This window comes from Diabrotica virgifera, chromosome 4 (assembly GCF_917563875.1).
Source record: "Diabrotica virgifera virgifera chromosome 4, PGI_DIABVI_V3a".
Classification (NCBI taxonomy): Eukaryota; Metazoa; Arthropoda; class Insecta; order Coleoptera; family Chrysomelidae; genus Diabrotica; species Diabrotica virgifera.
Window position 1 is genome coordinate 204,969,032 of NC_065446.1, and position 19,839 is coordinate 204,988,870.

The 19,839-nt window shown below is 32.8% G+C and overlaps 1 non-coding gene across 1 annotated transcript; it reads right to left on the minus strand.

The window, feature by feature from the left end:
• Positions 1 to 19,156: 19,156 nt before the first annotated feature.
• On the minus strand, positions 19,157 to 19,263 carry LOC114346033 (U6 spliceosomal RNA). Its single transcript, XR_003654955.2, has one exon. It is a non-coding gene; the product is annotated as a U6 spliceosomal RNA (small nuclear RNA).
• Positions 19,264 to 19,839: the final 576 nt, after the last annotated feature.

Consider the following 19,839-nt stretch of genomic DNA (forward strand, 5'->3'; position numbering starts at 1 on the left):
TATTTTGACAAAAGTCTTTTTTTCAAAATTAAAGATTTAAAAAAATTTACTTTAAAACCAAATTTTTCCACAAATAAGCACTTTGAACTGATGAAACTTACAAACACAAACAATACATAAAGTTACTTGTGAAGTGGTAACGATTAATTCCATTTGGGCTGTTAATTAGAGGGAGTTTTTAGAATATTTTTAACCAAAAAAAAAAGGAACAACTGTATTTTGAGCGTAACCTGCTTACTCTTGCTGCTGGAAACTTAAAAAAAAAAATAAAAATAAACGTTTTCTTAAACACTTTAAGAAAGTTGTAATAAGTTTTCCCAGAAAAGTGTTTCATTTTTTTTATTTCACGTTAAAATATTCGATTTGGAATTTGAGATATAAGAGCTTATTTTTCACTATAGTCTGTTTTTAAACAAGAGGAGTCATTCAAATTTCCCGCGCCGTACACCTTGTTTGTAATTGGTACAACCTCAGGCAATTTTACTCATATCAAATTTTGACACTATTGGCATTTCATAGGTTAGTTTATTTATTTTATCAGCAATTTTTGTATTTTCTGCGTTCTTCCTTTTATTTTTAGATTTTTAGTCAAGATTACCGTCAAAGGCCGATATGATCAACCAAAAAAGAAGATTTATCTGATGATATTTCTAGTGACTTTCTTGGGTGTGAATCTGCCATTTAGTTTACCTACTCCTCTTGGTTTTAAAACAAAGCTTAGCAATAACTCTGCTTCTACTGGGTCTACAGACCTGACACATATACCATTTTTTCACTTTTTTATTAGCTATATTTACTATTTGCTAATTTTTTTTCAATAAAGTACCTACTTTTTGAGTTATTTGCGAAAAACCGTATAAAAACGTTTTTTTTTTGTTGAAAAATGAACATATTCACTCGCAAATATCTCTAAAAGTATTGACTTAGTGAAAAACGCTATAAAATAGAAGTTGCTTAGAATTAGTCAGTTTATCCAATTCCGGACTTATTTGAACGTATTTGTTTTCATACCCTATAACCGACGAAACTCACCTCCAGATCAAAAGCACATATCGGCACAATATCACTTTTTTTCTTTAACATATTAGCTATAGGTACGTGTCCCAAATTTTATGTCAAACCAAGCGTTTCTTCAAAATTCTGACCAAAAACCCTAAGTAAATTAAACGAAAATATAAAATGAATTTTTCAAACAAATATTTTAAGTCGGTATGAGAAATTTTAATTTAACAGATGAAATCAAATAAACACAATTCAACTCGTAAAATATTTAGACCCTTGCTTGGTAATCCAGCTGAACAGGTAAAGAACCTACCTTTTATGTAGTTTATAATCTGAGAGGATGGAATATTTTACCAAAATATTCCATCCTCTAAGTTTACAATAGACCTTTTCTACCTGTCCTCAAAAGATCGGTATTTTTAACTCGTGGCAACGTCGAAAAGCGGCAAAATGATGGGAAATACACATTTTTATGTGGTGGAAGTCAAAATGGTTATGAAGTGTAAAAATTTTTGTATATAATTTAAATTTTTAAAATTAAAATTTTAGAAAACTGAGAACGATACAGGGCGTTAAAAAATGCGCTCAACAAACATACACGAATTAAAATTCGAAAATGATAGTATTTCTTGGTGATGCCAAATGACTGCAACATGAAAAGATGACATAATGATAGCGGGATGTATATATATATATATATATATATATATATATATATATATACTGCTACATCAAGTATACGACTACACGAAGACACAGAACAATTCAGCTCAGATCTGGGAGTCACACAAAGAGACAATATTTCACCAAAATTGTTTAGGGTATAAATCAAACTTGAATAAAACACAAATACACTTAACTTCAATAAACATACTTTTTTCCAAATAAAACACACGTTTACATACAAATTAATAAAGATAAAATATACATACACATAAATATAATAAAAATAGTTAAAATTCAAATATAAATAAAATAGTATTTTATTTAATTTTATTTAATTAGTTAAGCCCATTCGTACCTTTCGGTGTTGGGCTGTTTACAACTAGTTCAATATCTACATTTCAATACATTTTAATAATTATACAATACTTTTATTTTAACAATACAATTTTAATAAATATAAATTACTTATTTGACCCATCTTTCTGTCCATATGTTTTAATCTTGTGGTGCTTCTTTGATACTTATTTTCCATGCTGTTCTATTTTGAGCCAAGTGTTTTGCCATACTCCATTGCAGTCCTCTCTTCTCTGCTTCTTGTCTAACTTGTTCGTCCCATCTCATTCTTGGGCGACCTACTTTATTTTTCCCTTGTACTCTGACTTCATATACTTTTTTCGTTATTCTTGTGTCGTTTAGTCTGTGGATGTGGCCCAACCATCCTAACTGTCGTTCCCCTATAATTGTCTCTATGAGTTTTATCTTTAGAGCTTGAGTTATTGTGTCGTTTCTTATTTTGTCTCTTCGTGTGACCCCTTCTATTTTGTCTCAAGAATCTCATCTCTGTAGCTTTGATTTTTCTTTTGTTGTTCTTTGTTAGCGTCCACGACTCAATCCCATAGACGATTGATGGTCGAACCACTTTTTGGTACACTTGTGTTTTGACTTCTTTGGGTACCTCTTTCTTTCTAAAGAACGTATTTCTTAACGTATTATAAATTGTCCCTGCTTTTCCTATTTTATTGTTTATTTCTTTGTCTATTTTACCATCTTCTTCAATAATTGTACCTAAGTAGTTGTAGCTGTTTACTTGTTCCAACACTTGTTCTTCTACCTTAATTTTTATCACTTTTTTTGTTGTTGCCATAACCATTGTTTTACTTTTATCTGTGTTTATTTCCATGTTCATTTTTCTTAGTTCTTTTATATAAGTGTTTATTATTTGTTGCAGTTTCTCTTCCGTGTCAGCTAACAATACCATATCATCTGCAAATAGTAATTCTTGTATTTGTACATTGTTCATTGTTCCCAATATCATGTCTTTAGATTTCTCCTTGCATGGCTTTATTGCGTCATCTAGTACCATTGAGAAAAGTAATGGACTTAGTACGCAGCCTTGTTTTAGTCCTATTTTTGCCTGGAATTCATCAGATTCTTGATTGTGAGTCCTTATTTTTATTTTATTATTTTTATATAAGGCTTTAATTATTTCTATAATATCCTTTTTTATTCCATTTTTCTTTAAACATTTCCATATATCTTCCCTTCTCATTCTATCAAAAGCTTTTTTCAGATCAATAAAGCATATGTGTATCTCTTTGTCTTTCATCAATAGTTTTTCTCCTATTTGTCTCAATATGAATATCAGATATTGGGTACTCCTTCCTTTTCTGAAGCCATGCTGGGATTCTTCTAGTTTTATTTCTAGTTTTTCCCTTAGCCTTTTTTCAATTATTCTATTGAATATTTTGGCAGGAACGCTTGTCAATGTAATACCCCTATAATTTTCGCAATTTCTTGCGTCTCCTTTCTTAAACAGTGGTACTATTTTATCTGTTTTCCAATCAGATGGTATTTCCTTTGCTGTGATTATTTCTCGGAATTTTTCTTTTGAATTTTCACTCATGTACTTTAACATTTCAGCTGTGATTTCATCTTGGTCTGGAGATTTTCCCAATTTTAATTTGTCAATGGCTTCTGCAATTTCCTCTTTTGTTATTTGCTGCATTTCCTCTGTATTTTCGATCATGTCTTCCTCTCTTTCATGTGGAAATGGTTTCCATTCTGTTAGTTCTTCAAAGTACTGCTTCCATCTTTGCATTATTTCTCTTTCTGTAGTTAATATATTTCCTTCTTTATCTCTTATGTTTCTTAATCTATGTGTTTTCTTTTGTCTTAGCTGTTTCAATGTACCATAGAACAATTTCTGGTTATTAAAATAGTTTTCATTCATTTTATGTCCAAAATCTTCCCAAGATTTCTTTTTTGCCGTTTTAATTTCTTGTTTAACGTCGTTTCTGGCCATTTTATATTTTTCGAAATCGTCCTCCGATTTGGTTTTTAGATACTTTTTCCATACTTTTTTCTTTTCTTTCACTTTAAGTTGTATTTCTGCTGTCCACCATTTACTTTTCTTCGAATATATGTTTGTGATTTTAGTTGTTCCGCATACTTCTTTTGCTGTTTTCAATATGATTTCCTTAAATTGCTTCCATTTATTTTCTATTCCTGTGTTAATTGCCTTTATAGTCTCGAACTGTTTGGTTAACTTCTTCCGGTATTCCTCTTTACTATCTATTTCTCTTAATTTGTAGCTTTTTATTTTTTCTTTAGTTATCTTCTTTCTTTATTCTGTTGTGTTATGGGATACAATTAGCGTCTCTTTGCAAAGACAATGACGTCGACTTTGCAAAGTAACAAGACACTTACTCAACACACACATTACACATTACACCTGAGTTAGTGCTAAGTATACAATTACGTGGCTAAAGTTTCTAGTTCTAAACCAAGGCCAGAATCAGAGAAAAAAAGAAAAAAAAATTGTCCTATATTTTTACAATTTAATAAAAAGGAATTTCCTCCTTGTATATTCACAATTGGCAATTTAGATGTAGTCCTTTACAAATTTGATATATGTGTTGTTTGTCATTTTTCGTTTGTGCAGTTAAGTAACATCTTTGAGTTTGTCATATATTTTTTGTAAAATTTTTCGGGCGTTGCACAAAATTAACTACATAATATCTCGCATACATAGATCACAATTAAGTGAGATAAAAGTAAGAACACCTAGGCAACCAACGAACATATTCAGAAGAACATATGACTTTGAAATCTAATAAGACACAAGGGGTTTTTTGTTACAATCCTAACACCAGATTGTACACTGTATACTTCTTGTACTGATATGTACTTACCAATAATTGTTATTATTAATACTTTATATATCATATACTGACTACAACAGTTAGCATCAGATTAGTACTGGTCTGTTAGAACACCTTTTTGACACCTTCTGTGTTTTATTATTCATTACCTTTTGTTAAACCTATAACTAAACCTAGGGCAACTGTATTTCGACACAGCGTCATTTATTTTTTAGCTTTGTTCTGTTTTTAAGGGCCTGATAATGGCGTACAAATTGTAAACGCCGAAACCGGTCGCCCACAAACTGCAGTTAATAAAACCCTCAAAAAGATTATGAGCATTAGACTCCTTATTTCATAACATGTTTACGGTAGCTTTAAGTCAATATTTAAGAACACTCAACGGCAAGATATGGGCATCAATATAGATGGAGAAAAATTAATTCATCGGAGGTTTGCAAATGACGTTGTATTAATAGCAGACAAGTTACAAGGTACAGTCTCTTTGATACATTCGCTTAAAACTCTGTCTGAAAAAGCAGGATTAAAAATAAACTTCGAGGAAACTAAACTTATGACAAATCTCGTAATCAGCGTAAATATAACTAGTAGACAATAATACCATACAAAAAGCAGACACAAATATAGTCCTGTCGCCAGGGGGGGTACAACGGCCTCCTGTATTCAGATGGACTTACCCAAGTTTTTTTTATATATTTTGACCTGTAGAACACGAATTTTTTGGGTAACAGTTGATCCGGATGTCGATAAGATTGTTATAAACCAAGAAGTTGAGGAATCACATAACAGCGATTTCTCGCAAAACAAAACATTTTTTTGTATTTCTTGGGCCATTCTAACAAAAAATGTTCCTACAAATTTTTTCGTAGGATGCATAGTTTTCGAGATAAACGCGGTTGAACTTTCAAAAAAACGAAAAATTGGAATTTTTGAACCCGAAAAACTTTTGATTAAAAAATAAAATAGTAATTCTGCTTACCGCATTTGAAATTATTTGTATTGCTAAAAATGTATTATTTTATTGTTAAAACAAAGCTATAAACACCTAGTGCTTGAGTGATGTTTCAATGATTTCTCATTTAAAATCGAACGAGTACGTAGAGGAGGTAAAAGTGCAAGCGGGGCTATTTCTAAGTAGCATGCATTAAAACGCATGTATTAGGCACGGGAAACACTATGTGTTTATAGCTTTTTTTAGCAATCAAAAAATAAATTTTTAGCAATGCAAATATTCAAAACAGATATAATTTGACTTAAACTTTTAAAGGCGGTAAGCAGAATTGTTATTTTATTTTTTATTCAAACGTTATTCGGGTTCAAAAATTGCAATTTTTCGATTTTTTGAAAGTTTAACCGCGTTTATCTCGAAAACTATGCATCCTACGAAAAAACCTGTAGGAACATTTTTTGGTTAGAATGACTCAAAAAATACAAAAAAAATGTTTTGTTTTGCGAGAAATCGCTGTTATGTAATTCCTCAACTTCTTCGTTTATAACAATCTTATCGACATCCGGATAAACTGTTACCCAAAAAATTCGTGTTCTACGGGTCAAAATACATAAAAAAAACTTGGGTAAGTCCATCTGAATTAAGAAGGCCGTTGTACCCCCCCTGGCGACAGGACTAATATCTGAGATACAAGATCAACATAAGCAGAGACAATTAAATATGAAATACAGAGGCGAATAGGCCTGACATGGGCAGCATTTGGCCATATTCTAAGCCGTATTCTAAAAAGTGCAATTCCCATGTGGCTCAAGTGAAAGGTTTATACTTAACAAGATATATAACCAGCTGTCGAGGCATTAGCTAAATAAAAAAAAAAGAGATTTATAACCAATGTATTTTGTCCGTACAAACTTATGAAAGATAAACTTTAACTGTGACGAAAAGATCCGTAAATAAACTTAGAGTTACATAATGATCCATAGAACGTGCAGTGCTCGACGTGAGCCTTCGAAATCATACAAAAAACCAACAAATTAGATAAAATCAGAAGTTAAGTGAAACTGGGTAAGCTAGGACACAAAATGGACAAGGGTAGGTGAACCCGACGAATGTTGGATAAGTTAGGTGGACAAGACGAATCCTGGAATTGAGGCCTATAAATTATAACAGAAGCCGAGGACTACCACCGACTAGATGAACCACCGACAACGTAAAAGAATAGCGGGAAACTGGTTACAAGCGGCCCAGTTTAAGAACATTGGAAATAAATTAGAAAGCCCCATGTTCAGCAGTGGACGCGATTGGCTGATTGATGATGATGATAAGCTCTTGATTGTCACAAAAAAAACATATAAAGGTAAGTCGAGGTCACATTTTCTTATTTATATTTTTTTTTTCTACGACCGTTTAATAACATGGTTATTATTCGCTATTTTTTAATAGGCAATAGCACCCATTACTTTACCCGTGAGTAATACTTCATTACTCACGGGTCATTACTCACGGGCTGAAGTTAGATTCAAATGGCGCATGGCCACTTTAAATATTAATCGTATATAAACTGCAAATAAAATTACATACTTAAACTTGTTTATTTAATACAATAATTATTGTAATTTATATCAATAATTAACTTCGAAAAATTTTAACTGCAACAATGTCAGTATATTTTTTACATTTATATCTTGTTTACTAAAAATTTTGACGTTTATCATTTATTTTAGTGACAGTGACATTAGCGTATTTTGTTTGTGTTAATTAGGGATTCCAATGAACTGTCAGTGGTGGCCGGTGGATGGCTAAACTGACATGGCCATAGACATAGTTAAGGGGGGTGGTCATGGCGTATCTAATGTTTACCTTGAATATTGACAAATTTGTAAAGAATATCCTGTTTGGTTTTGTTTTTTTGTTAATTGTGTAGCGAAATTTGTGAAATTGTGATAGCAAATTAAATATGAAGTGGTTTAAACATTGGATACGCCTATGGATGACAGTTTCGCCATCCAGCAGCCATATTATATCACGTGATTTGGAATGCCTAATTGGAATTTATAACTACTATTGTGTTTATTTTTTAAGTTGTATTGTGTTTAATATGTTATAACATATTATAATTATGATATTAAAAATATTATATTATATTTAGTTAAATGCAAATATAAATAAAACTTTATGAATGAAATACGTCCGCCGATAATAGCCATTTCCAATTTATTAGATTCACTGACAGTAGGTACACATTCATGCATATAATTTTTCGGAAACGAATAGAACTTGGATTGACTATTTCTTGTTGTATTTTTACAATACATAAGAATTTGGTAAAAGTAGGCAATGCATTATTCAGCCACGTACTAGGGGTAAACAGCATTTAGGTATTTTTCTAATATAATTATTATAATTTATATCCCGAGTAGTTGATAATTATATTTTTTACTAATTAAAATAAAAAAGGTCGTAGAAAAAGTATAGTATTCTACTCGCATGTAATGGCTATTACTCATTCTGATGAATTACGACACTCGCCTACGGCTCGTGTCGCAAATTTCATCATCGTGAGTATCTTATCATTACATGATCATTGAATAATATACTATAACTTTTTATTGAAGAAACAAATATTGAAGAAGAAGAGGTAACGGAAGCATTAACGAAATTAAAAAATAGAAAATCACCAGGAGAGGACAGAATATCGAATGAACTCCTAAAGTATGGAGGACAAGACCTGACCAAACAATTATTAAAACTAATCCAAAAAATAATAGAACAAAACAGAATACCACAAGAATGGATATCAAGCATCCTAATACCTCTCTTCAAAAGGGGAGAAAAATCGGGCCCGGAGAATTACAGAGGAATTAATTTATTAAACATAACACTAAAATTTACGACCAAAGTGATAACAAACAAACTGAATAAAATTATAACATTAGCAGAAGAACAACAAGGTTTTAGGTCGGGAAGATCATGCACCGACGCTATATTTATAATGAGGCAGATTCAAGAAAAATCGTTAGAATACATCAAACCGGCATACTTATGTTTCGTGGACCTTAAGGAGGCATTTCACAGGGTCAAATTAAAGGACGTTATCCATTTATTGTACGCAAGAGAGGTACCTCTAGGAATAATTAAAACGATCGAAAATATCTACCAGAACAACACAGTAAAAGTAGATGAAGAACTAACTGACCCAATTGAAGCTTTTTTTACCACTAGGTGGGGAATCTGCAAACAGACGACGGAGGTAAACATTTCCGACAGTGCTGGGTTCCTGAGCTGAAACCTCATCAGCGTCACGTCGACCAGTTTGGCCCTAAATCGGACCTCCCTGCCCTCCGTAACTCCGATGTGGCCGAGACCAGCTAAACCCCACCCCTCTCATACTAGGGCATCAGGTTGGAATCGCCCGTTAGGGCATGACTTCTTCCTGATGTCCTTCTTTTGCCCGATTCTCAGTCACTCGTCATCACGCATCAGCTTCCGTCTCTCGCACTCATCCGACCACTACGTCCTGCAATCCTATACTGTCAACCTCTCATTCTTCCTACCTCTGCGGGCCCAGCTCTGCCTCCTCGATACCTGCCAGAACTGCGTCTAGCTCCCGCGCTTCCTTCTCTTTTATCGACAAAACCTTTCTCACATAATTGTGGATTTTGTCCCACCATCGCTCATCCATCACCATCTTCTCTACCATCTCCCTCACAGACGCAAACACTCTTTCCAGCTCATTCCTTTCCCTTGGCCATCTGACACACTCCAAAAGGGTATGTGACACAGTGTCAGAAGTCCCAAAATACAAGCAATTGTTTGATTCGGTCTGTTTGAATATGTGTAAGTAGCTACGGAAGCTCCCATGTCCTGTGAGCACTTGCGTCAGATAATAGTCTAGGCGCCTGTGCCCGCAGTCCAGCCAGCTTCGCAGATTCGGTATCAGTGACTTCGTCAACTGCGCCACATGCTCGGTTACATCCCACTCGGCCTGCCCAATTGAAGCTGGCAATGGGATAAGACAGGGAGATTCCCTGAGTCCTCTGTTGTTCAACCTGATCATGGACGAAATAATAAAAAAGTACGAACAAAAAAAGGATACCAAATGGGAGAAAAACAACTTAAAATAATCTGCTATGCAGACGACGCAATACTAATCTCTCAAAGTGAAGATGATTTACAACGTATGCTGCACGAATTTAATATAACCGCTAGAAAATTTAACATGTTAATTTCCCCAAAAAAAGACTAAATGCATGATTATAACAGCAGATCTAATAAGGTGTAAATTAGAGCTGGAGGGTCAAATAATAGAACAAGTCATGGAGTTTAAATATCTAGGCATCACACTGTGCAGCTACGGAAAGCTCGAAACAGAAGTGCAAGATCAGGTGAATAAAGCAAAGAGAGCCGCAGGTTGCCTGAATGAAACAATATGGAGAAATAAAACATCGGAAAAGAAGTGAAAGGCAGAATTTACAAAACAGTCATCAGACCAATAATGACATACGCGGCAGAAACACGACCTGATACAGAAAGGACAAAAAGAATGCTAGAAACAGCAGAGATGAAAACATTGCGAAAAATCGATGGTAAGACGATGTGGGATAGAGCTAGAAGTGCAGACATACGAAGGAAATGCAAGGTGGACAACATTAATAACTGGGTGAAAAGCAGAAGAGTAGAATGAAACGACCACATAAGCCGAATGACAACAAATAGAGTAGTAAGGACGGCGAGAGACGGTTCCCAATAGGAAGAAGATCAGTGGGAAGACCACGAAAAAATGGAATGACAACTTACTGGAGGCACATTGAAAAATAGACAGAGTAATGTCTATATAAAAAGAAGAAGAAGAAGAACATTTTATTGATGTATTAGAACTGTAAGTAATTTTCTGTTTTCTGTAGATTATCACAAGTTCTATTTATTAATTAAGGCTCCAATTAGTAGATATTTTCCATCAAGCTATTTTATATCGGTTCTCCAGACCAAAAGGAATCCATTGTTTTTGAAAGGTACACGGACTGAAATGCATATCTCAGCATACTCGCAATTTATTTACGGCTCGCTTCTTAGCTGGGCTAAGCTAGAAGAATCATTGCAGTCCTCATTGCAAAAATGGTGTAATCATTATAATGGATCGAGGATGTTTCTAATTGAAGTGCATAAACGTTACATTGCAATTAGAATATAATGGGCCGCTTTTGTTTCGCAATAACGGTAGACTCGGTTTATTTCCGTCCAACTTTTCCGGTTTTAGTTTTTGTAATAATTTTAAAAGAATGTTAATCATGGCTTCTTAGAGTCTTATTTATAGTAGGTACTTAGTAAAACTACTTTTAATGGAATTTTTAATAATCAAAAAAATACTGAAAATGTGAAAATTATTAAGAAACAGAAACTTATGCACTCACCGGCACAAAATTCCGCCACAAAAAATTTTTTGATTAAGTTTGACACTCTATAATTTTATTATTTTTGTACTCCGATTTTCAAGATTCTTACATCAGTTTGTAGGTACATGTATTAATATCGTTTGATATTATTCCGGTAACACAAACTTTTTGCTTAGATGGCATTATACGGGGGTAAATGGAAGTTTTGTTTTTTCTCCTAACTTTAGAAAATTCTGTGGAAAAATTGGAGGGCTGATTTTGTTTCATACTTCTTTTGTATTATCCTGAAAGTACTTCTAAGGTTTTGTTTTTTTAATTATCCGAATATCTCTTTTCTTGTAAGAGATGTAAATAAAAACATTGCTTTGAAGGTTTATTTAATTAAAAATATCAAACGCACTAAAATTAACAAAACAAAACAAAATTAACAACAAAACAAAACAATTCAATAGCGAATATGCCCACCATTTGCAATAACGACTGCTCGCAATCTGTTTAGCATCGAATAAAGGTGTGTTATCCTTGCCTAGGGAATAGCCCGATACTCCTTTACCAAGGCCATAACTATACCAAATTTTCTGGAGATCTAGGATGGCGGCGAATAGCTTTTTTAATTCATCCCATAAATGCTCCATAGGATTGAGATCTGGGCTGCATGCAAGCCATTCTAATCTTGTCAATCAGGGCCGGCGCTACCATATGTGCTAAGTGTGCACCGTACACGGGCGGCCAACAATAGGGGCGGCCAAAAGGGCCACTGATGGTAATACTGTTTTTAAAACGAAAATAAATTCAAATAATTAAATAGTAATGATTCAGATGATTCTGTAAACTATTATTATTACCTGATAATATGTACTAAAATGCGTTTCATTTATTATTTATAGTTCCTTTTTTTTTTTCATCCTAATCTAAACAAAAATATTAGAAAATATTATTTTTTGTATGCACTGCCCTTTTGCAGGTATAGTCATAAAGCAGTTCCGGGAATACTTTTTCATTCAAAGCGGCTGGCGGCTTTCGGACTTTTAGATATTTTTATAGATAGAATACCTCCATAGCTTCTCCTGCTCATCGTAAAACGCAACAAATTGGAGCAGATGTCCGCTCTCGTATAGCCAAGCTCTTATCCTGTCCCTGTGTGATAGTTAATACTCCCAATCCCAAATATCATACGACACCCACCCCTACCCATCATACACGTCCTAATACTCAAACCTATACCCGAGAAGAAAACCTCTGAAACCAGTGGAGGAAACCACGGAAACAAACGGATATGCATAGGGATGACGGCTATGTATCATCCTAATATACCGCCACCCCAACCTCAAGGTGTGATACCAACATGTCGAAGGGGGTAACATAGTGAGTTACAAGCGATACCTAAGGGAGATGGCGAACCCGAGCGGAAAACAGCCTTGGGGGGCAAGGGCGCACTGCCCCACTGAACCGATCAGCACGACCCCACATTTGGGAAGAAAAATGGGCCAAAAAAAGAAAAAAAAATAAAGCCGTCTAGTTTCTAGCCAAATAGTTTCTATCCTTGTGGAATCGGTACTCACCGGAGGTACTGCAGACGTTCGGATACAATTAACATCTCTTTGGAAAGACAATGAAGTCGACTTTTTAAAGTAACAAGACATTTACTCAACACACACACACACTAGATATAACTGAGTTGATATAAATACATGTAATTACGTGGCTAAAGGTTCAACACCAAGGCTAGAAAACAAACAAAAAAAAAGTATTGTCAAAAACATTGTTAAACATTCTCAACAAGTTTTCCGAAACGAAATCCCGAAAAGTCCGTTTTTAGTTTTTCTATGTGTTTATGTTATCTACTCACAGTTTATTTTAATTAAATGGACGTTTAAATTTGGATATTAGGATACACATATAATGGACGTTCGATCATGGATATTAGTCTAAATGTTCAAGTATTTATCTATTCACAAATTATTATTGTTATGCATCTTCTGCACATTTCTTCAAATACTAGTATAAACATTTTTCTAAAGTGTTGAAATCGGAAGGGGGCGGCAAACATTAAGTAGCACACGGGTGGCCAACATCTTAGCGGCGGCCTTGTTGTCAATCCCACCTCTATTTTATGAGTCAATCAGTGTTTTTATTTACAAAAAATGGTACAGCTCTTACAAGAAAAGAGATATTCGGATAATTTAAAAAACCGAATTTTAGTGATGCCTCCGGGATAATGTGACAGGACTATGAAACAAAATCAGCTATTCCATTTTTCCACAGAATGTTTTAAAGTTAGGAGAAAATACAACGCTTCAATTCATCTCTGTATAATGCCATGCAAGCAAAATTTTTTTGTTGCCGGAATAATACCAAACGATATCAATACATTTATCTACAAACTGGTGCAATAATCTTGAAAATCGGAGCACAAATAATAAAGTTATAAATTGTCAATGTTAATCAAAAATTTTGGGTGGCGGAATTTTGTGCCGGTGAGTGTATATAGTTTATGTGTAACACTGTGAAACTTACACTGCCCTACTAAGAGAGAACCCCGTATCTCCACTATAGCGAGTTTTGAGAAAAATGCGATTAAAGATTTTTATTTAATCCGTTGTACTTTTGGTAGAATAATAACATAAAATCGTTTAGGGTAGAGTATGTAGCATCATAGTTAACTTATTTCAAAAATAAAAATTGCAAAATTACAATATGGACATTAGTTACGCGACATAAGGTCTATGAATGCAAAGAATTATGTCAAATTTACTTAGCTAAAACCACGTATAATCCAAATTGGTCTTATGCGTGGTTTTAACTATGTAATTATTATAAAATTTATAGAGTGCGGTGGAATAAGTGTTGCCCCCCTCCTGTTAACTTGCTTATTTTAAGAATATAAGCAAAACACTCGGACAGCTCGATTTTTAAACTAAACATAGCATATTATAGCATCAACGTTTCGAACTTTACGCGATCCCTCTTCAGGTGACAGTCATAACTTTGATTTTTTTAAATGGGAAAGTACATCATGTGACACCCCATTTAAAAGCTCTTAAAATACTGAGTTCAAAAATGTATAATAATTTAATCCTGTTTGAGAGCGTAGGGGCAAAATTTCGGTCGAATTCTTTCTAAATGCAATCATTTTTTTCGAATCCTGAAAAAAACTAATAAATATTTTTGAAAAATTTAAACGCAGAATGAAATATTACAGTATTCTCGATGGTCCAAAGTCCCTGAGAACTCCTATAATGTTTATTTTAATAAGTCACAGTGGTGGAGAAAAGAGAAAATTTAGTGTGATTTTAATTTCAAATATATCATTCAAAAGAAATTTTTTGTTTATTCTAAGGGACTGTCAGCCTTCGGTAATAATCTAGTCTTTCATTCTGCGTTTAAATTTTTCAAAAATACTTATTAGTTTTCTCAGAATTCGAAAAAAATAAATGCGTTTAAAAAGAGTTCGACCGAAATTTTGGGCCTGCGATCTCAAAAAGGATTAAAGTATTATACATTTTTGAAATCAGTATTTTAAAAGCTGTTAAATGAGGTGTCACATGATGTACTTTACCATTTAAAAAAATCAAAGTTATGCCTGTCACCTCAAGAGGGATCGCGTAAAGTTCGAAACGTTGATGCTATGATATACTATAATTATTTTAAAAATCGACCTGTCCGAGCGTTTTGCTTATATTCTTAAAATAAACAAGTTAACAGGGGGGGGCAACACTTATTCCACCGCACTGTATAACTGCCTCGAGAGGCAAAACATTTAAATATTTTAATGATATTTTCTATGAAGATTTGTTGAATAAAACATAAGTTTTTATTTTATTTAAAAATACAAAAAATTATTGAATTAATGAAAATTAATTATTTTTAATCGGTAATTTGAATGTTGGTAATTCTTCCCAAAATTGATGACGGTTCTCAGGTATAATTTCACTTAAGGTTTTTATTATTTGGTCCTTTCTACTCTGAGCAATCCCAGAAGGTGTGGTCCCAGGTGAGGGGTCCTTTATCCCAGATGTTAACACTCTGCTCTGCAAAAAGTCAATCTCGATCAACTCTTTGTTATCGTCAATTTTAACGTGTAAAGTTTTGCTCTCTCTCTTTAAAATTACTTTAACAACTTGTGATAAGTAAACACGTGACTCTGCCTTTTTTAATTTCGACTGTGATGATACGTCTTTCCAGATAAAAAAATCGGAAACTCCCATTTCTTTCACCACCACACGATTCGAATTACATGTTTTAACGGCCAATTAAAAACATCCATCAGTATTATTTGGTTCAACCATGTCTATTTCTACTGTGATAGAAGTTAAGGGATACGGTAATGATTCCAGAACACCTAGGTGAATATCATCTTCTTTGTAAATAGAGGAATTCGACGTTGGGTCCAATTCAGTTACCTTTTGCGCCATTGCAATCATTTTCTTTGCCTTCGAAGACATATCTAATAAATAATAGTTCTATATAAATATTTATATAAAGGCATATACAGTCGGAAAAATGAAAGAATACCCATGAACGATCACGTCAATCACATACAATCACATATATTGTATTTGCTGTTCTTTTTCAATAAATAACAAACGAGAGAGATAGATTATTAATTATCTTAATAAAATGTGATTGATGTGATCGTTCATGGGTATTCCTTTATTTTTGACGAAACGAACTTACCAAACGAATTATTTTCCACCTTTTCCACTAATAACAACACTAATTAAATAGCACACAACGTCTTTAGAAGTCAAAACAAGATAATACAATGTCGATTTACACGAAAATATGCTTAGTTAAAACATTGTAATGACAGCGCTATTATTAGCGGGGTTGCTCTGTTTCTTAGAAAAAACCTCGCATATCGTTTATCCTACGTTAAAAACCCGTATCTGCTGAGCATATACCCGTTTTTTACTATGAATCGTTAAATGCCAGGTTTATACTATAGCATAATAGTCATTTTTGGCGTTTACGGGGAAACTATTTTCTTTCATAAAATAGTTAGAAATGTAAAATACGGATTTTTTTCTATGTGAATATGTTATATAAATCATAATTATTCAAATCGTGCAAAAATCTCAATTTTTAAAATTTTGGAGATACGGGGTTTTTTCTTAGCAGGGCAGTATAGTTCACAGTGTGGTTTACTACGGAGCAAAATTATGGACGTTAAATCAAAATGCATTAAATCGATTTAACGCATTTGAAATGTGGATATTTAGAAGAGTGTTAAAGATTTCATGGGTAGATAGAGATATCCCGAATATAGAAGTAGAAGTGTTAAGGAGAATTTACAGAGAGAGGGAAATTGAAAACACAATAAAAGAAAGGAAATTGAAATATCTCAGATATGTGATGAGAGGCGAAAGATATAACATTGAGACTCATAATTCAAGGAAAAATAGAGGGTTGGAGAAGCGTAGGAAGAAGACGCATTTCCTGGTTGAGGAACCTAAGAACACGGTTTGGTTGCAGCTCAAGGCAACTGTTCAGAGCAGCTGCTTCGAAGGTCAAAATAGCCATGATGATTGCCAACCTTCGCCGCGTAGATGGCACTTAAAGAAGAAGAAGAAACTTTTAGCAATGATAGCTGTTTTTATAGTAAATCAAATGTTTAAGAAATAAAAAATATTTTTATGTACCGACACTTCTTTATTATAGTCTAGTCGCAACATAGGGGGTCCCGTGGGCACTTTTAGGTCGCCGAGATTTGATGGTGGTATTATAGATTTTTGGGGTCGCTGAATCTAGTGGAAGTGGTCTGGAAGCCCAAATGTGGTGAGTTTAATTGTTATTAACAAATTATGGTAAAATTAGGTGTTTTTTTGAGAATTATTAGAAGCCCTGTAAATAAATTGATAGTAAATAATGAATGTGTTGCATGTGTGAGTCCATACTAGTGTAGTAAAGAAAAGAGAGACGTTCTCACAAACAATTTATTTTACTACTGACGACCGGTTTCGCTGTTTACAATTTATACAGCATCATCAGGTCCGGTTAAAGTAAAATCAAATGTTTCCGGTATAAGGGAAAAAAAGTAGTAGTATTCAATATCATACTTTTCATGCACATTGCTAGAGGGATGGTTGGTCAAGGGAAAGATTTCAATGTAATATATTAACTAAACATCGATGGGGTCTTGAAGGGTTTAGTAGGAAAATACGACATTAAACCGATAATCCAATTTGTTAGTTATATATAGTAATGTTATTTTAATTATATCTATGGTAATGTTATCTTATTTATAAATGTAGCTTTTATTATATGATAGTTAGATGTTGTGTTGGGTGTGCGACTTTAAGAAAAATTGTTCGTTTGTGTAATAAATATGATCTGTTTGTGAATATTTATTTTCTCTGTTTAAAAATTGTAGTTGAATATAAAATTGAACAGTAGTAATTTGTTAAAACTTTTTTATATTTAAAAAATATTAAAATTGTCAAAATTAGTCAAAATTTAAAATCATTCATAACTGACTCAGAGTTGAAGCTGTGTTAAGGTAATGCAGTAAGTAAATTAAATTAAATTAAACCAATTGTAATGTGAAGTTATAATTATCTATGGTATAATGAAAAACTATGGAATATCACTAAGAAGTTTAAAAAACTGAAAATGTAGAAAAAATTTAATAATAAATGAATGATGAAAAAAGCTATGTAAAAACTTTTTTCCTATTGTATAGAAATATTTGTTTAGTTTAATCAATAGTTGTGTAGATCAAAATTTTTTTAGATCAAAATTTACTCTAATTTAAAAATTTATGGTGAAACATTACCTTTATTGTTGCATTGGTGGTTTCTTTATTGGTAAAAAAGTTTCTTTTGTTTTTTAACTTTGATAAACAACACATAACAAAAATTTTTGAACAAACACATAGGGTAGAAAAACAGGAGTTCGGAATTTTGAAAAGGAAAGTGATTGTTAAGCACTACATCTTATTATATTTCTTTTTGATTTTAAATTATCAAAAAATTCCTCTGAGTTCTTTATGAGGTGCCAATGAGGAGTTCTTTATGAGGTAAATTTTGATCTACACAACTATTCATTAAACAAAACAAATATTTCTATACAATAGGAAAAGAGTTTTTACATAGCTTTTTCATCATTCATTTATTATTAAATTTTTTCTACATTTTCACTTTTTTAAACTTCTTAGTGATATTCCATAGTTTTTCATTATACTATAGATAATTATGACTTCACATTACAATTGGTTTAATTTAATTTAATTTACTTACTGCATTACCTTAACACAGCTTCAACTCTGAGTCGGTTATGAATGATTTTAAATTTTGACTAATTTTGACAATTTTAATATTTTTTAAATATAAAAAAATTTTTAAATATAAAAAAGTTTTAACAAATTACTACTGTTCAATTTTATATTCAACTACAATTTTTAAACAGAGAAAATAAATATTCACAAACAGATCATATTTATTACACAAACGAACAATTTTTCTTAAAGTCGCACACCCAACACAACATCTAACTATCATATAATAAAAGCTACATTTATAAATAAGATAACATTACCATAGATATAATTAAAATAACATTACTATATATAACTAACAAATTGGATTATCGGTTTAATGTCGTATTTTCCTACTAAACCCTTCAAGACCCCATCGATGTTTAGTTAATATATTACATTGAAATTTTTCCCTTCACCAACCATCCCTCTAGCAAGGTGCATGAAAAGTATGATATTGAATACTACTACTTTTTTTTTCCCTTATACCGGAAACATTTGATTTTACTTTAACCGGACATGATGATGCTGTATAAATTGTAAACAGCGAAACCGGTCGTCAGTAGTAAAATAAATTGTTTGTGAGAACGTCTCTCTTTTCTTTACTACACTAAATTGATAGTGTTAAGGTCTTAATGTTGTTCTGAAGCTATTTCCTTGTGGCATTTTTATAATCAACTATTTTCAATGGGAAATAAATCACAATTTTACCAAAAAAAATGATTTTATTACAAATGTGGAAGGCTTCACGATTTTGCGTGTCATCCTTGCGCAGTGGCCATGCTAATCTTCTCTGTATCGTTCCAATTTTAGTATATGTACCGCCGAAGCGAGTACAAATCCGCAAGGATGACACGCAAAATCGTGAAACGTTCCACATTTTTAATAAAATCATATTTTTGGTAAAATTGTGGCTTATTTCCCATTGAAAATAGTTGATGTTAAGGTTTTCTCTGGTGTATTTTTGGTCGCTGAATCGAATGCGACTAGTCTCGATTACTCAAAATGTGTTCTTATTTTGTTAATAACAAAATAATTGTTTATTCCCGAAAAGCTCAACATGCATTATCTACAGCCAATTTGTAATCTTTGTCATAGTATTTTTATACGCAAAATCGATTGTCACTAGTCGTGATATCTTAAACCACGTTCCGACTTTGTTATTAATAGGTCTGGATCCCGCGTATGAAAAAAAAGTTGATTAATAGCAAGCTGAAAATTTGTTAATAGCTTAAGGGTGTCTAGTCGGATAAACTTTGATATATGGGAACACTGGAACAGGAGCAGTTTTAATTGTGGAACAGGTTAAAAACTTGGAACGGTCAGATCACGAAAACGGCACATTTATTTTGTCCGACAGAACAGACTTAAACTCTCCGAACAGAGATTAAACTTTCATGCAAAAATCAGACT